Source organism: Narcine bancroftii, chromosome 1, assembly GCF_036971445.1.
Source record: "Narcine bancroftii isolate sNarBan1 chromosome 1, sNarBan1.hap1, whole genome shotgun sequence".
NCBI classification, from domain to species: Eukaryota; Metazoa; Chordata; class Chondrichthyes; order Torpediniformes; family Narcinidae; genus Narcine; species Narcine bancroftii.
The window spans coordinates 270995753-271011592 of NC_091469.1; the positions used below are offsets into that span (position 1 = coordinate 270995753).

At 40.1% G+C, this 15840-nt stretch overlaps 1 long non-coding RNA gene across 2 annotated transcripts in view; it reads left to right on the plus strand.

The window, feature by feature from the left end:
* The window catches only part of LOC138751464 (uncharacterized), a 45346-nt gene that overhangs the window by 21706 nt on the left and 7800 nt on the right, over positions 1 to 15840 (plus strand). Inside the window, exon 4 of one of the 2 annotated variants that reach the window (XR_011349965.1) lies at positions 3012 to 3389. The exons of the other annotated variant lie outside the window; for it this stretch is intronic. This is a non-coding gene — a long non-coding RNA (uncharacterized lncRNA). Of the gene's footprint in view, positions 1 to 3011; positions 3390 to 15840 lie in introns of those variants that run through there. 2 annotated transcript variants of the gene reach the window in all.

Below are 15840 nucleotides of genomic sequence, written 5' to 3' on the forward strand. Positions count from 1 at the left end.
GGAACCCTGGTCCCAGAGGACAGGAAAATCGCAAATGTCACCCCACTATTCAAGAAGGGAAGGAAGCAGCAGGAAGAAAATTACAGATGTCTGTGGTTGGGAAGATGTTGGAGTCGATTGTCAAGGATGAGGTTATAGAGTATATGGAGGCATGTGACAAGATAGCCCTACATGGTTCCCTTAAGGGAAAACCTTGCTTGACAAAGCTTTTGAAAATTCTTTGAAGGAGTGATAAGCAGGCGAGACAAAGGAGATACAATGGGTGCTGTGTATTTGGATTTTCAGAAGGCCTTTGACAAGTTGCTGCACGTGAGGCTACTTCACAACAGCCCATGGCGTAACAGGAAACATACTAGTTAATTAACCTATCGACCAACACATTTTGGAGATATAGGAGTAAACAAAGCACCAAGAGAAGCCTCAGGCAGTTACAGAGAGAGCATGCAAACTCCACACAGACAACATCTGAGGCCATGATAGAACCTAGATTGTTGGAAATCCATGGCAGCACAATTGCTCACCATGTTATGAGCCCCCTAAGGACTCAAAAACCAGCAGGCAACAGAAATTTACCAAGATAAAAAAAACCCAGAATAATAAGATCAATATTTAAGTGTGTGTGTGTGAGAGAGAGAGAGAGAGAGAGAGAGAGAGAGAGAGAGAGAGAGAGAGAGAGAGAGAGAGAGAGAGAGAGAGAGAGAGAGAGAGAGAGAGAGAGAGTTTTTTCACTGTCCAGTCATTTACTCTTCACTTCTCCAAGTTCACTGGGATCAGACAGTTTTCGGTACTGTGCACAGAATTAAACAGTCATTACATTCAACAGGCTCTGGAGCCTTAACTCAAGACAGGAAGGCCTGTGGTGGGTGCTGAGAGATGTTCTTTGTTCATTGGACATTCAAACTGATTTCCTTCAATCAGAAACTGAAGTGTCTTCTTCCAGGTTACCGCAAAGGGATCTTCTTTTCCCTTATTTCAGGAGAAACATATCAACAGCCACTACAGAGATTTTGAATAGGCTGAACTCGGAACTCATAACCTGTCTTGAAATGGAACTTTTAGCAGGCTTTTCACTTTGCCAGCCTTTCACTAACTGCAGCAGTTTTTATCTCTCCCTTTTTTGTTTGTTTCAATTTTTGTCTCTGACTGTCTGCTTCTGTAATGTGATGTTAGCTTGTAAAAAGTGACCTAAACTACCTAATCTTATTCCCCCTTTTTAAACATATACTTATTCAGTTACAGATGTGCCACCCTGAGCTCCAAGATTCTGTGCAATTGCTAATCTTCAGCTCTGGTGGTGGTCATACAGTTAGAACTTGATGTCATCAACATGCCTGCATAAAATGTCTTGATAACAGGGGAGATGAATGTGAAACAGATACAGATTGAGGGACCAGTACAAGTAAATGCAAGGTGAACTGTGATCAAAAATTATGATCTCAAAAGAGGGTAATAATCATCAATTAGATAAGCAAGGTAGTAATTAAAAATACTGGAAACACTCAGTGGATTAGGCTGCTTGTAGGGAGGATAATTAAATATTTCAGGTCAATGATTTTTCATCATGTTGAGGAAAGGTCATTGAAGATATGAAATGTTAGCTCTGGTTCTCACACCATAACTGACAACTGATCTGTTAAATATTTCCTGCAAATGTTCCAGAATCTGTAATGTTTAGCAATTACAATGACAAATATGTTCTGATTTTTATGTCAAAGCTGAGTGTCTACTGAGTCAAAGAATTTCAGAATTCCACTCAATATTTCCTTCCAGCTTTCTATCCCTATTGGGATTGTTTGATTATATTTCACAAACACATAGTGACAAGCAGGCTGGAGCTTCCCAAAACTCAATCCAATGCCTGACTGGTACTTTTTAAAGAAAAGAAAATTATTGATACTTCATTCTTGTTCTTGATAATATGCAGTCAAATTCTTAAGGCAACAATCAAAGACCTATGATATTGGCAAATTATAAAAGAACTTTCTGGACATGGAGCTTCAGCAGAGCAGGGCCTGAAACAAAGATGCAGCTTAGAGCTCACTTTGCCTTGCAAGATGTGGTCATCTCATTCATTTCTGGAAAATTTAAGTCCTGGCAAGATAACAGTGAACAATGAGTCCAGATTGATGACCACATCCAACTGAGCAGGCATTATAACCATTACAATTACATTAAGACTAATGAATTTCTCAGATATTTGGTACATTATTTTCCTGTCTATTTGTAGCTAACCATGCTCCAAGCACACTATCTGTTTTTCATCAGAAATTATGAAGTTGTAGAAAAAAAATGAGTTAGTTGTGAATTTCCTACTCACTGCTGCATGTACAGTGTGGAACTCTGGTCAATGGTTCGGTCTCCAAACTGCTGAGTTGAAGTGAATTAAATACCACCCTGTGTTACAAGTTCATGAAAAACACCCACAAGATCTCTTTTGCCCAAACAGCTTCCTGCTTGTCATATCAACTGCCTGAATCACCTGATTCCAATTGCCAGGTGTAGCCTTCAGATAAAATCCCTGCTGAAGTCTGCTACAGAGTCTTCAGTTAAGATGGAGCACTTCAAAATAAAAAATTTAAAAAAAAAAAGATGGAGCACTTCCATCAAACAAAATCGTTCAGCATAATTTACAAATGACCAAACACAAGAGACAAAATGTTGGCCAAATCAGAACTTAACAGAAACATGAAATAAAGCATTTGGCCTACATTAATCCCACACAAATCTGACCTTTGTTATCAAACTGTTACAATAAAAATCATACATTCGGAGTGAGTGCATATATTCATAGAACATCATTTTAGTCTGCTGCCCAACCTTATTGTAAACAGCAGAAAAATGTGATTCTTATAACTTCATTCAGCTGCAAATTAGCTGTCTTGACTGTGAACAAAAGGGGAATGGTACTAAAATCAGATGATGGAAAATACAAGTCCTCACAGTCTTCGCAACAATAATGTTTAGAAATACAAATTGCATTGATAAAACTCACAATTTTTATTCTCTTCCAGAAGAATATCTTGGCAAGCCAATTTTTGACTTCATCTCCTCTTTATTACAAGAACAGTGAACCTTGAGCTGGAAGGATCTGGATAATTTAAGAGTGGGAATATGAGTCACAGAGCCAAAAACCAGCCTTTCAGCCTCTCTCAACACATGACTATCGGTCACCACTGATCAGAAATTAGTTTTTGGTCTGCGACTGTATATCCTGGCAATTCAAATGCTCATGTAGAATCTTAAATGCTGTGCTAGTATCTTGCTGCAATACCTCAGGCATGGTGTTCCAGGCTGCAAACATCCTGTGAGTGAAAAGAAATCTTCCTCAGATCTCAAAAAATCCCCAAGTTCTCTTTGTTTTTTGCACCTCTATTATAGAAAAAAGTCCACACATGAAATTTAGTACATCTCTTTCATGTCTCCCCTTAGCCTACCCTTTACCAAGAAAAAAAAAACCCGCTCTATCCAATCTCTACTGTCAACTGAGCCACTTCAATACAGTCAATGTCTTGGTATGCCTTTCATACAAACAAATACTTCCTGTGGTGCGTTGACCAGAGATGAAGTGTTCCAGTAATGCCCTATTAATGTTTCATCAAACTCTAACATAACCTCCCTACTCTTACTTTCTATGCAACAGCTAAAGATGATGATTATTCCATATGTCTTATTCATCATCAAATCTACCTGTGTACCACGGGCAATGAAAGTCCCAAAACACCCTCTGCGGCCCCAAACAGTCCTTGCAAGTGAAACAACACTTCACGTGTATCTATGGGTGTTATCTACTCTTTCTGGTGCTCCTGTTATGGTCTTCTCTAAATCAAACAAGCTGGACACCAACTAGGAAATCACTTTGCTGAGCACCTTCACTCTCTCCACATCAGTGACAGGGATCTTCCGACGGCCAAGCATTAAATTCTCCACCATACTCTCTACTGGCATGTTTGTCCAGGCCTCATTACTGTCAAACTAAAACCACACAGAAAACGATATAACCGTTTACAGCACGGAAACAGGCCATGTCGGCCCTTAGCAATGCTTAACTTTCCATCTGGGCACTCTCCAACCAGATGGCATTAACATTGACTTCTCTGGTTCTGCTAGCCTACTTGCTGTTCGCTCTCTTCCTTTCCATTTCCTCTGTCTTTTTTCTTCCAGCTCTTCACCTCCTTCCTCACCATTCACAGACCCATCCTTCCTCCCTCTGTTTTCTGGTGTGCCCTCACTCCCTTATCCACCTATTAGCTCCTGCATGTAGGATTGTGCTTCTCCCCTCCCCCCCCACCATTTTGTTTGAGCACCTGCCTTCATTTTATCATATTTTGATGAAGGGCTCAAGCCGAAAACATTGGCTTTGTCTCTTTATTTTGCTATATAAAAAACACTGACCTGCTCAGTTTCTCCAGGATTTCAGAATATGGAAATGGAATGAATCTTTCAAAAGGGAGAGATTTATTATTCCATAGATCTTACCTCTTCCTAAAATTGTCTCCCTCACCTGTATATCATGTAGCAGACCAAAAAAAGTGACATTGAGAATAATCAGCATCGATAAATATGTCCAAGAATATTTGTTTTGAAATATTTACTTTAGAATTGAACATACTAATGCATGGTGTCCCCAACTACAACTTCTCCCAACAACAGACAACTCAACTGCACGACAGAGGCAAACCTTCTGAATGGATCTAAATTATCTGATTTAGTTTCCAACATTAAAAAATGAGCTCAGAAACTGCTGCAACAATTCTTTACATCACTCTTTCTTGAAACAAAAATAATTGAGACTTCAATTACTATACACTTACATCCCCAATTCTGAAGGCCTCAAAGTCCTTCATTTCTTCCTCAACAATAGATCCAAGCAATACCCCTCCATCACCACTCTAGTGCAGCTGGCAGAACTTGTTCTCACCCTCAATAACCTCTTCTTTCACTCATCCCACTTTCTCCCAGTCAAAGGGGTAGCCATGGGTAGCTGCATGGCCCCCAGCTATGCCTGCCTTTTTGTTAGCTATGTGGAGAAGCTTGTGCAACAAAGCTACACAGGGACAGCTCGGCAACTTCTCCGCTACATCAATGATTACCTTGCTGCTGCCTCAAGAAGCATGATGAGCTCATTGGCTTTATCCACTTTTCTGCCAACTTCCACCCCAACTTCAAATTCACTTGGTCCATCTCGAGCATCTGTGTCTCCATCTTGTGAGATAAACTTGTCAGACATCTTCTACAAACCCATCAACTCCCACAGCTACCTCAATTATACTTCTTCACATTTTGTCTCCTGTAAGGACACAATTCCTTTGTTTCTGTCATATCAACTCCCAGGACAAAGTCTTCCTTGCCAGATCATCCAAGATATTATCCTTCCTCAAAAAACATGGCTTCCTCTCTACTACCATCAACTTGGCCTTTACCTGCATATCCTCCATTACTCAGACATCTGCCTTGGCCCCTTCTGCCCCCATGTCCAACAAGACATAGTTTCCCCTTGTCCTCATCTACCACCCCACCAGCCTCTGCATCCAACATATCATCCTCCACCATTTCCACCACCTACTACATAATCACATCATCGGATATTTCTTCTCCTCCCATTTTCCACAGGGATCGTCCCCCATCCTCTCCTCCCTTCCCACCAATCTCCCCCTTGGCAACTACTCCTGTCTCTGCAGGAGGTTCTGCACTTGAGCTCACATCTCCCCCCTCACCCATTCAAACAGTTCTTCCAAGTGAAGCAACACTTCACTTGTAAATCTGCAGGGGTCACCTACTGCACTCTGTGTTCCTGTTGTGGTCTCCTTACATCAGAGAGACTGGATGCAGACTGGGAGATGGCCTTGTTGAGCACCTCGGCTTTGTCCCCTGCTATAGCAGGGATCTCTTAAGGACTATCCATTTCAATTCTCCACCCCATTCCCTTGCCAACATGTCTGTCCATGGTCTCATGAACTGCCGGACTGACACCACCTGCAAATTGGAGAAATAATACCTCATGTTCTGTCTGGGCATGCTCTAACTGGATAGCATTTACATCAACTTCTCTAATTTCCATTAGCCCCCCCCCCCCCACTCCTCATCTTTCCTTTCTTTTTAAAAATATTTTTATTGAAATTTACATTATACAAAATTGAACAGTACAGTTATATATTATAATGTTCACTTCAAAATATAAGAAAAATAAATTAAACCTTATAATTCAAAACTCCTACCATTAAGCAAGGTTAAAAGCTAACATGCAAGAATCAAGTGACAAAATCCTGGACAGCACAGCACTAAAGCTACAGAACAACCCTAATTCATAGGTCATGTTAATAGTCAATAAATGGGCCCTACGTCTGTTGAAAGTTAATATTTGACTCTTTAATGACATATCTAAACTTAAACAAGACACAATATTACTTAACCATTGTGTATGAGTAGGTGGAGTATTGTCTTTCCATTTAATCAAAATTACACATGTGGCCATCAATAAAGTAAAAGATAACATTCAATTTTGAGGTGGAGTCAATAAAGCATCATCTTGAAATGATCTGAATAATGCAATTAAAGGGCAAGGTTCTAATTTGAACTTAAGAATCACTGATAAAGTTTGAACAATATCTTTCCAAAAATTTTCTAAACAAGGACAAGTCCAAAAATGTGAACAAAAGAAGCATCACCAGATTTACATGTGCCACATAGAGGATTTATATCTGAATAAAAATGAGACAATTTAACTTTACATATATGTACTCTATGGACCACTTTAAATTGCAACAAACAATGCCATGCACAAAAAGAGGCTGCATTAATAAATAGTCCCACACCTGATCTGAGAATGAAAGATTCAAATCCTGTTCCCAATCGTTCTTGATCTTAACTAATGAGGCTATCCTTAAATCAAGCAATTTTTTTATATAAAAAAGAGTTATTAAACCTTTATGAGAAAGTTGTAAATCAAAAAGTGTATCAAGAATGTTTGCCTCAGGAATTTTCAGAAAATCAGGGATCTGAGATTGAACCAAATGTCTAACTTGTAAATATTTAAATAAATGAGTGTTTGGTAAATTAAATTTTACAACCAATTGTTCAAAGGTAGCAAAATTGTTTGGAATACAAAGATCTTTAAAATAATTAATTCCTAATCTGTTCCAGTCATTAAAGACAGCATCTTGCAAAGAAGGTTGAAAAAGATGATTAGATATAATAGGGCTGGCAAGAGAAAAAATCTAAAAAACCTTCCAAATTGTGCCCATATTCTCAAACTAGGTCTAATTATTGGATTATCAGTTAATTTATATAAAGAGAATAAAAAAGACCCTAAAATTGCCAACATAGAATTGCTTTTAGTAAAATTCAGTTCTATTTCTACCCATGGAGGGTGGTCAAGTAGATTATCGAAGTTAACAAAAGAAGCTAATTACATATATTAACAGTCCAGAAACAATATCTAAAATTAGGAAGCAACAATCTACCATTCCTTTTAGCTTTTTGAAGATGAGCTTTATTTAAGTGGGGACATTTTTCTTGCCATATGAAGGAAGATATAATTGAATCCAATGAGTCAAGAAAGGATTTGGGAGTGAATATTGATGTAGATTGGAAAAGATACAAAAATTTAGGTAAAATGTTCATGTTTCCTTTCTTCTAGCTTAGTCTTACTCTCTCTTCCATTTTCCCTGTCTCCTTTCCCCTTGCTCTGCATTCCAAGTGCCAAAACCCATCATCTTCCTCCATTCATTTTCATTTCTCAACTTTCCCCTCTCCTGTTATACTATCCATATCCAATGAACACCTTTTGTCTGTTAGTCTGTATTCCTCCCCCTGCCCTTTCTTTCAATTCAGGTGCTTGCTTCCCTGCTTTTCACTCATACCTTGAAGAAAGGCTAAGGGCCAAAACATTGGTAATATAGCTTTACCTCCTATGGAGGCTGTGAAACTTGCTGAGGCTCTCCAAAATTACTATTTATTTATTACAACTACAGGATCTGCAGACTTTCTTATTTCACCACAAAAATCATTAAACACATTATTACAGCATCAGTGACTGAGTTCTAAACCAGCGATATATTTAAGAAGTTTGGATGATCTCTCTGTGATCTGGGTGGATTTTACATGGGTGTTCCTGTTTCGTCCCACCCTCCACAATGTATGGGGTTGCAGATTAATTGGTTGGCATGGGTTTCATTTGCGGGAATCAGCTTCTACCATGTTGGAAGTTAAAAAAAAAAAGTTTAAAAAATCCCACCAAACTGAATGTTTGCATTTTACATTTGGACATACATCATGGCCATCCAGTCCACAAGCCCATGCTGCCTGATTACACTCAATTTACCTACAACCCCCATAAGTTTTGAAGTGTAGGAGGAAACAGGAGCTCCCAGAGGAAACCCATGCAGATAGCTCCAGATTCAAACCCAGGAAGCTGGTACTGTTACAGCGTTGCACTTGCTGCTAAGATATCCATTTCATATTAATCCCCTCTTAACTACTGGAATTTATCTCCAGCTACTTACCAGGTTTATTTTAAACCAGTTTCCTTTGCAAGCCATTTAAAGAAGGCACCAGGAATTGTGAGTGTTCACTTGAACTCAGACTGGTATAAGTAACGATGTAGTTTACACAGAGGGCTCAGCTGTAAATTCACAAATAATGCGATCTTTCAGCAGTAGCATTAATCAAGTTCTCTGGAGCTGAGAGAATGACTGAGATTAATGTCTTAACTAGATGCTCAGATCAGCTATTTAAACACCTGGGATACAAACTATTAAGCAGTACTTAAAACTCCAAAGAATAATCTCACTGGATGACAAAAAATATTGCAAATTTTCATATCACTGTATTAGGACATGAAGACCTATTTTTGTTTGTGTATTAATTTTAGAGAAAAAAAAACATGACTCAATATAAAATGGTCTTCTCTGCTTTCTGTTCATCTCTATATTTTGATGACAGGGAAATGGAGAAAGAAAATAGGCACAAAATTTTTGCATTTTAGTTTTTACACTTTACACCAGGACCATTAAAGGTTGGGAAAGCAAATGAAATTCTGTAAACAATAACAGAAACTAACATTACTAAAGCACATTTTCAATGTAAAATATCAAAAGATATTTCTCAAATAAAGTTGCTGAAATAGACCATAATCCACAAGTGAAGGTTTAAGATTTAGTTGAGTTTTAACATTCAAAGAAAACCAGGATCAGATATCAGATTTATTGTCAGCACATAAATCACATCACATATAAAGTCTCAACCTATTCAACCTTTCCCTACAACTCAGCTCTTCAAGTCCTGGCAACATCCTTGCAAATTCTCTCTGCACTCTTCCAATCTTATTGATAGTTTTCCTGTAGGCAGGTGACCAAAAGTGGACAGACTTGGCTTTAATGTCTTATACAACTTTAACATTACATCCCAACTCCAGTGTATCAGCAAACTCCATGACCTGGGATCCAATCCCCCTGTGTAATTGGGTCCTGGATTTCCTCACGTCCGAACCTCAATCAGTGAGGAATGGAAAGAACATCTCCTCCACAATCTCCATTAGTAACAGAGCACCACAGGGCTGCATTCTTAGCCCCCTGCTCTACTCACTTTACACCTGTGGCTCGGTATTGTTATGGGAACGTGCATACGTATCTGATGTCAGGTGCGCGGAGTGTTGTGAAAATGTGCATGCACGGGTGACATCATGGTGTGCATTGTGGAGAGAGTTTCAATTTGGCACCATCTTCAAATGAATAAAGACATGCTTACAGCTTCTCTTGAGTGAGGTTATTTCCAAAGGGAAAATGAACAACAAAGTGGTGACGAGGACAAACTCCAGATGTCAGGATCGATAGGATTTCGGGCGGAATTGGAAATCGAGTGGAAAAAAAAGGAACGACATTGGACTACAGTGAGTCAGAAGCACATGCTCAGCAGCAGAAAGAAAAGAAAAGGGAAGATACTTGAGAGGAAGACGAGAAAAAAATGAGAATAAATTCTGGATTTACTTTGTTACTGAATAATAAGTTGCTAAAATGACAGAAGAAATTGGAGAATATTAAAAAAAATAGAAAACTGGTATGATTATGTTGATAGGTTTGATATGTACTGCATTGCCCATGATGTGAGGGGTACAGAAACCCGCAGTAGAAAACAGGCAATGGTTTTAAGCGAGGTGGGGAGCAGAATATACAGTCTTACCAAGACTGTATTGGCACTACCAAAACCAAATACCAAGTCTTATGAAGAGTTATGTGTCCCGGTTGGAGAATATCTGTCCTCAAAGCCAGTGGTGATCGTGGAAAGATACAAATTCTACACCCGAAAGCAAAAGACAGGCAAAACGCTGAGCCAATATTTTTGCTGAATTGTGCAAGTTATCGAAGTCATGTAGTTTTGGGCATGTTTTGGACAAGGCCCTGAGAAACATGTCAGTAATTGGTTTGGCTGACCTCCATGCTCAACAACGATAGTTGAGCATGAAAAGTTTGGGCATTAAATCCACCTTTGGTAGAGTATGGAGTTTTGAAATGGCTGATTGTAACATTGATATTATATACAAGGGAAACATGTGGTGAAGAGAATGAACTGATGAGAACGCTTCCGCTGTGGTAGGAATAACCACAGTCCTGATAACTGTTGTCACAAAAGGGACAAGTGCTATTTATGTGACAAGGAGGGACACATCATGTCAGTCTAAGAAAGAAAGAAAATAGAGAAAAAGAGGCTGACTGATGGAATAAAACTAGAAATTGAAGTATAAAAAATAATCTTCCAAAATAAAAAAAAACTTTAGAGGAAACAACAAACATTTCATGCAGTGAGACAGAGTACAAAAGCGACTCCAAGGATCGCGGAGCATTGGCACTGAAGTACATAAGTAGTGTAGTTGATTGCAGGTCAGAATTTTTTGTTCATATTTAAGTTAACAATGAAGCGGACCAGATGGAACTTGACACAGGGGCGGCTGGGTCATTAATGTCAGAAGATCTGAAAGACAAACTACTGCCCAAACTTGAAATGGAATGGTTAGACATAGTGTTAAAGACGGTTACCAAAGAGAAAGTCAAAGTGCTAGGGAGATTTAAAGTAGACACTGAGTCTAAGGGGACAGAAAAAGAAAGGATTACCTCTTTACATTTTAGACACAAAAGAACCTGTCTTGTTTGGAACGAATTGGTTGTCGCACATCCAACTGGATTGGAAGGAAATTGTAGTGAAATGGGAGTGATAAGAAATCAAAGCTGAAGCACGTGCTTCAGAAGTATCAGACAGCTTTTGAGAAGGACTTGGGAAAAATTCAGGGAGTCCAGGTAACAAGAGAAGATGCTCAGCACCTGGTGATGACTGTAAATCACAGACTTCAAGTAGCTATTGCATGCAAAATATATGTAACGAAGTAGTAAACATGATGACTTTAATACTCATACCATTGCTATGTCCTAAATATTATGGTGCCCTGAAATGAGGGGACTATGTTTAAAAAAGTGCTATACATCACTGGCGGCGGCGGCGGCCCCGATACGGGCAGGAGCAAGGGGGAGGCGGCGGCCCCAGTCCGGGCACAGGGAGAGCAGCAGCGGCCCCGGCCCCGGTCCGGGCGAAGGGTAGACGGCGGCGGCCCCGATACGGGCAGGAGCAAGGGGGAGACGGCGGCCCCGGCCTCGGTCGAGTGAGGCAGGCGGAGGCCCCGGTCCGGGCAGGGAGTGGGAGGCGGTGGCCCCAGTCCAGGCACAGGGTGAACTGCGGCGGCCTCGGCCCCGGTCCGGGCAGTATGGACCGACCTAGGAGGGGAGGCAGGCCCCTCCAGCCCGGGTAAGAAACCTGCATAGGAGAAGGCCACTCCGATATAAAACCTACGACCCAAGGACCTCGCTGCCACGTCCCAGCTTGCTTGGCCACGGCACACGAACCATGGGTGTAAAGGGTGGGGCCAGTACTGCGCGCACTGCACTCCACCTAAAAGCTCCTTTGCGCAGGCCCGAGGACAGGTCCACGTCCTCCCCCTCAACGTCCTCCCCCTCCACGTCCTCCCCCTCCACATCCTCCCCCTCCACGTCCTCCCCCTCCACGTCCTCCCCCTCCACGTCCTCCCCCTCCACGTCCTCCCCCTCCACGTCCTCCCCCTCCACGTCCTCCCCCTCAAAAGATGCTACAAAAGGCAAAGGAGGAAAAACCCAACACCCAACCCCAACCAACCAATTTTCCCTTGCAACCGCTGCAATCGTGTCTGCCTGTCCCGCATCGGACTGGTCAGCCACAAACGAGCCTGCAGCTGACGTGGACTTTTTTACCCCCTCCATAAATCTTCATCCGTGAAGCCAAGCCAAAGAGAGAGAAAGATAATTTCTACATGGTGAAATGCAAAATATATACAATTACCCTTTTATAAAATCTGGAATGTGCATTTGAATGACATGCACATTGTTTGATTACAATTATAAACCTGTGGAGCACAGGGGCAAATAAAGGGAAAAAAAGGTGTCTTTGTCCCAAACATGGAGGGCACTGTCTATGCCCAGTCTCTTAGGATACCTTCCAACAACTTACCACTACTGATATCAGGCTCACTGGTCTATGATTACTAAGATTATTCTTAAAGCCTTTCTTAAACAACAAGAATAGTTTTTCTCCAATCCTGCAGTGCCTCAACCATGGTCAAAAATATTTTGCACTCGTCTCCCTCAAGGTCTGAGGGAATATTGTGTTAGGCCCTGGGGATTTATTTATTCTCATTTGCCTCTAGATTGTAAACACCTCATTACTGTTTTGTCTTACTTCTAAGAACTCTCTGTCTGTCTCCCTGAGCAAATACAATGCAAAAGAAAAGATATTCCCCATCTCTTTTGGTTCCATGCACAAGGACCACTCAGGTCCTCAAATGGACCAATGAATTTGCTTGCTATCCTTTTGTTTTTAAAATATCTGCAGAAACCTTTGAGACTTTCCTTCAGTTATGAGCCCGAACAACCCGATGCCTTCATTCAGCCCTCCTGATTTCCTTAAATGTTTACACCTCAAATACATCATTTCTATCTTTCTGCCTATACTTGCTATGCAACTCCTTCTTCTTAATCAAAGCTTCAGCCTCTCTCGAAAACCAAAGTTCCCTTTACCTGTGAGTCTTGTCCTTAATTCTCATAGGAACCTACAAACACTGAGCTCTCAAAATTTCACCTTTGAAAGTCGCCCATTTTCCAAGCATGCTTCTGCCAGAAACCAACCTGTCGAAATCCACCCTTGCCAAGTCCTTTCTGATTCCATCAAAATTGTCCTTTCACCCATTTATCATTTCAACCAGAGGACTAGACCTCTTCTTTTCCACAATTCTCTCAAACTTAATGGCTGCATGATAACTAGATCCAAGTGTTCCCTTACTTCTGTCACTTGCTCTATTTCTTGCCCTTATAGGAAATCCAGTATTACTCTCTCTCTAGTTGGGGTCTCATTGAGATTGAGGAAACTGAACACATTTGACTCTCTAACCCATCCAGCCCTTTTATAGTATGAGAGTCTAAGTAAATACGTGGAAAGCTAAAATCACCTACTATTAATATTTTATGGTTCTTGCAATTATCTGCCATCTCTCTACAAATTTGCTCTTCAATTCCCACTGATTATTGGGTAGTCTGTTATACAAATCCTATTTACGTGGTCATCCTTTCATTCCTCAGTTTCACCTACATAACTTTCGACAAGCCCTCTAGTACATTCTGTCTGAGCACTGCCTTCTCCAACAACACCACCCTTTCATTCTCTGCCACTTGCTCCTCTAAAATAATGGTGGTTGGTGGGTGGAAAGAAAAAGTTTGAAAACCACTCTTTTAATTGTACCTAATTGACTCGTTATGTGCATGGTTTCGTAACTCGAATGACAATTTTTCTCAAGCAAAATATTTCAGTAACAATTGTGTCTAAAGCAGCGATTCTCCGTCTTCCCTTCCCACTCACATACCACCTTAAGCAATCCCTTACTCATCAGAGAGGCATAGGGATTACTTAAAGTGGTATGTGAGTGGAAAGAAAAAGGTTGAGAATCACTGCTCTAAACTCATCTGCCTTTCCCACAATGCTCCTTGTATTGAAATAGATGCAACTCAGAACATTATCCCACCATGCTCAACCTTTCTATTTGTGTTTTTTGTCTGCAGGTCGAACATTTTTTTCCACAACCACTATTATCTGCCCTGGTCCCCATTTCCTGCAATTCTAGCTTCACCCCATCCCCACAGATAAAGAACGTCTTTTTTTTTGTGTGAGGCACAGTGCTAGCACCAAATTAATAACATTTTTAATTCTATAGAAATAAACAATGGATTTATGAGGTAGTTGTATCACGTTAAATCCAATGAAATGTTTTCATTTACATTAAACTAAAATGATCAGCTAAATATTCATTTTAATAAACATAATAGAAGATTAATCATTTTCTCACTGATTCAACATTTTAAGTTTGATCGGACAAACTAATTTGTTCCAAAATGTTCTTAACAAACATTGCTGAATGTCTTTTGCCTAAACTTTAGTTGAGCCGAAAGGAGCCCCTTAATTCGGCGTAAATGTTTACTGTGGACAAGATGTTGCCAATTGACAGATTCAGAAAGAAAATAGAATCTTAAACATTTGCTTTGCAGTATCCCGAATTTATATTCTACAGACACACAAAAGCACAAAATATATAATATTCTTGAAACAGAAGCTTACTCAGTACATTATAATGATATCAAGTAGAAAATGCATCAAAAAGTTGGATGGTTGGCTTCCTTTACCTTTGAAACTCATTTCATACATACATATATACATACAGCATGGTAATAGGCCATTTTGGCCCATGAGTCCATGCCGCCCAATTTACACCTCATTAACCTACACCCTTGGTAAGATTTTGAATGGTGGGAGGAAACTGGAGCCCCCAGAAAAAAGCCGCACAGAGATGGTGAGAACATACAAACTCCTTACAGACAGTGCAGGATTCGAACCATCTGCTACGCCAACTGTTCAGCCGGCATTCTGGACAACAGGACAGAGCTGTTTCATGCGCAGGTCCTTAGTGAGACAAAAAAATGAGGAAGTCTCAAGATGTACAGCAGGAAATAGACTTTAAATTGCCTCTCGTTCACACTAAAATGTCAGCCTCACCAATAGAGTTAGAGTGGATTAGTGTTGGAGATAGAAATATCACACTTGAGTAATAAGGAATGACCTTCTAAGAATGGGAATGCTTGATCAGAATTGTAGGTGGAATTTAATTAGCTGCCACCTGCTTTCTCCTGATTTCTGACCACTTCCAGGCTTCAATGTATCTGTCATCTTTTTTCCTGGTCTTTGTTCTGATATGCATGTATAATGTTTGTTATCATTTCCAGCTCTCCATTTCATAACAGCTTTCTCATTAATTATTTTTGTGAAGTTATTTTTATATGTGAAGTGCCAGATTCTGTTATTTGTGTTGCCTGTGAATTGACACTTCTTGCTCTGTTTCATGATCTTTTTCTACATATCATGACATTTATATTTATGCAGCTTAATCTCTCTGGCTGACTGCATTCATGTGTCCTAGATTTGCTGGGCAAATACTAAAAAATTGAAGAACATTAGTGTACAGTCGATACAAAATGTGAATACTAGGCGATTGTAGTTTAAGAATGCTGAGAATGAAGAATCAAATTGAAACATGACTATAGTTACAAGACTTAGCAGTCGAAGTTGCCCATTTTGTGGACGATTGTAACATTTTTTCATTTCATTTGTTCATATAACATAGCTGTTGCTGGCCATTTCTCTGAGGTGGTGATATTGGCCAATGCCCAGCTATTGATGCAGCAATGGCAATATTTGTCTTAATGTTCCAGTTACAATGTGCAA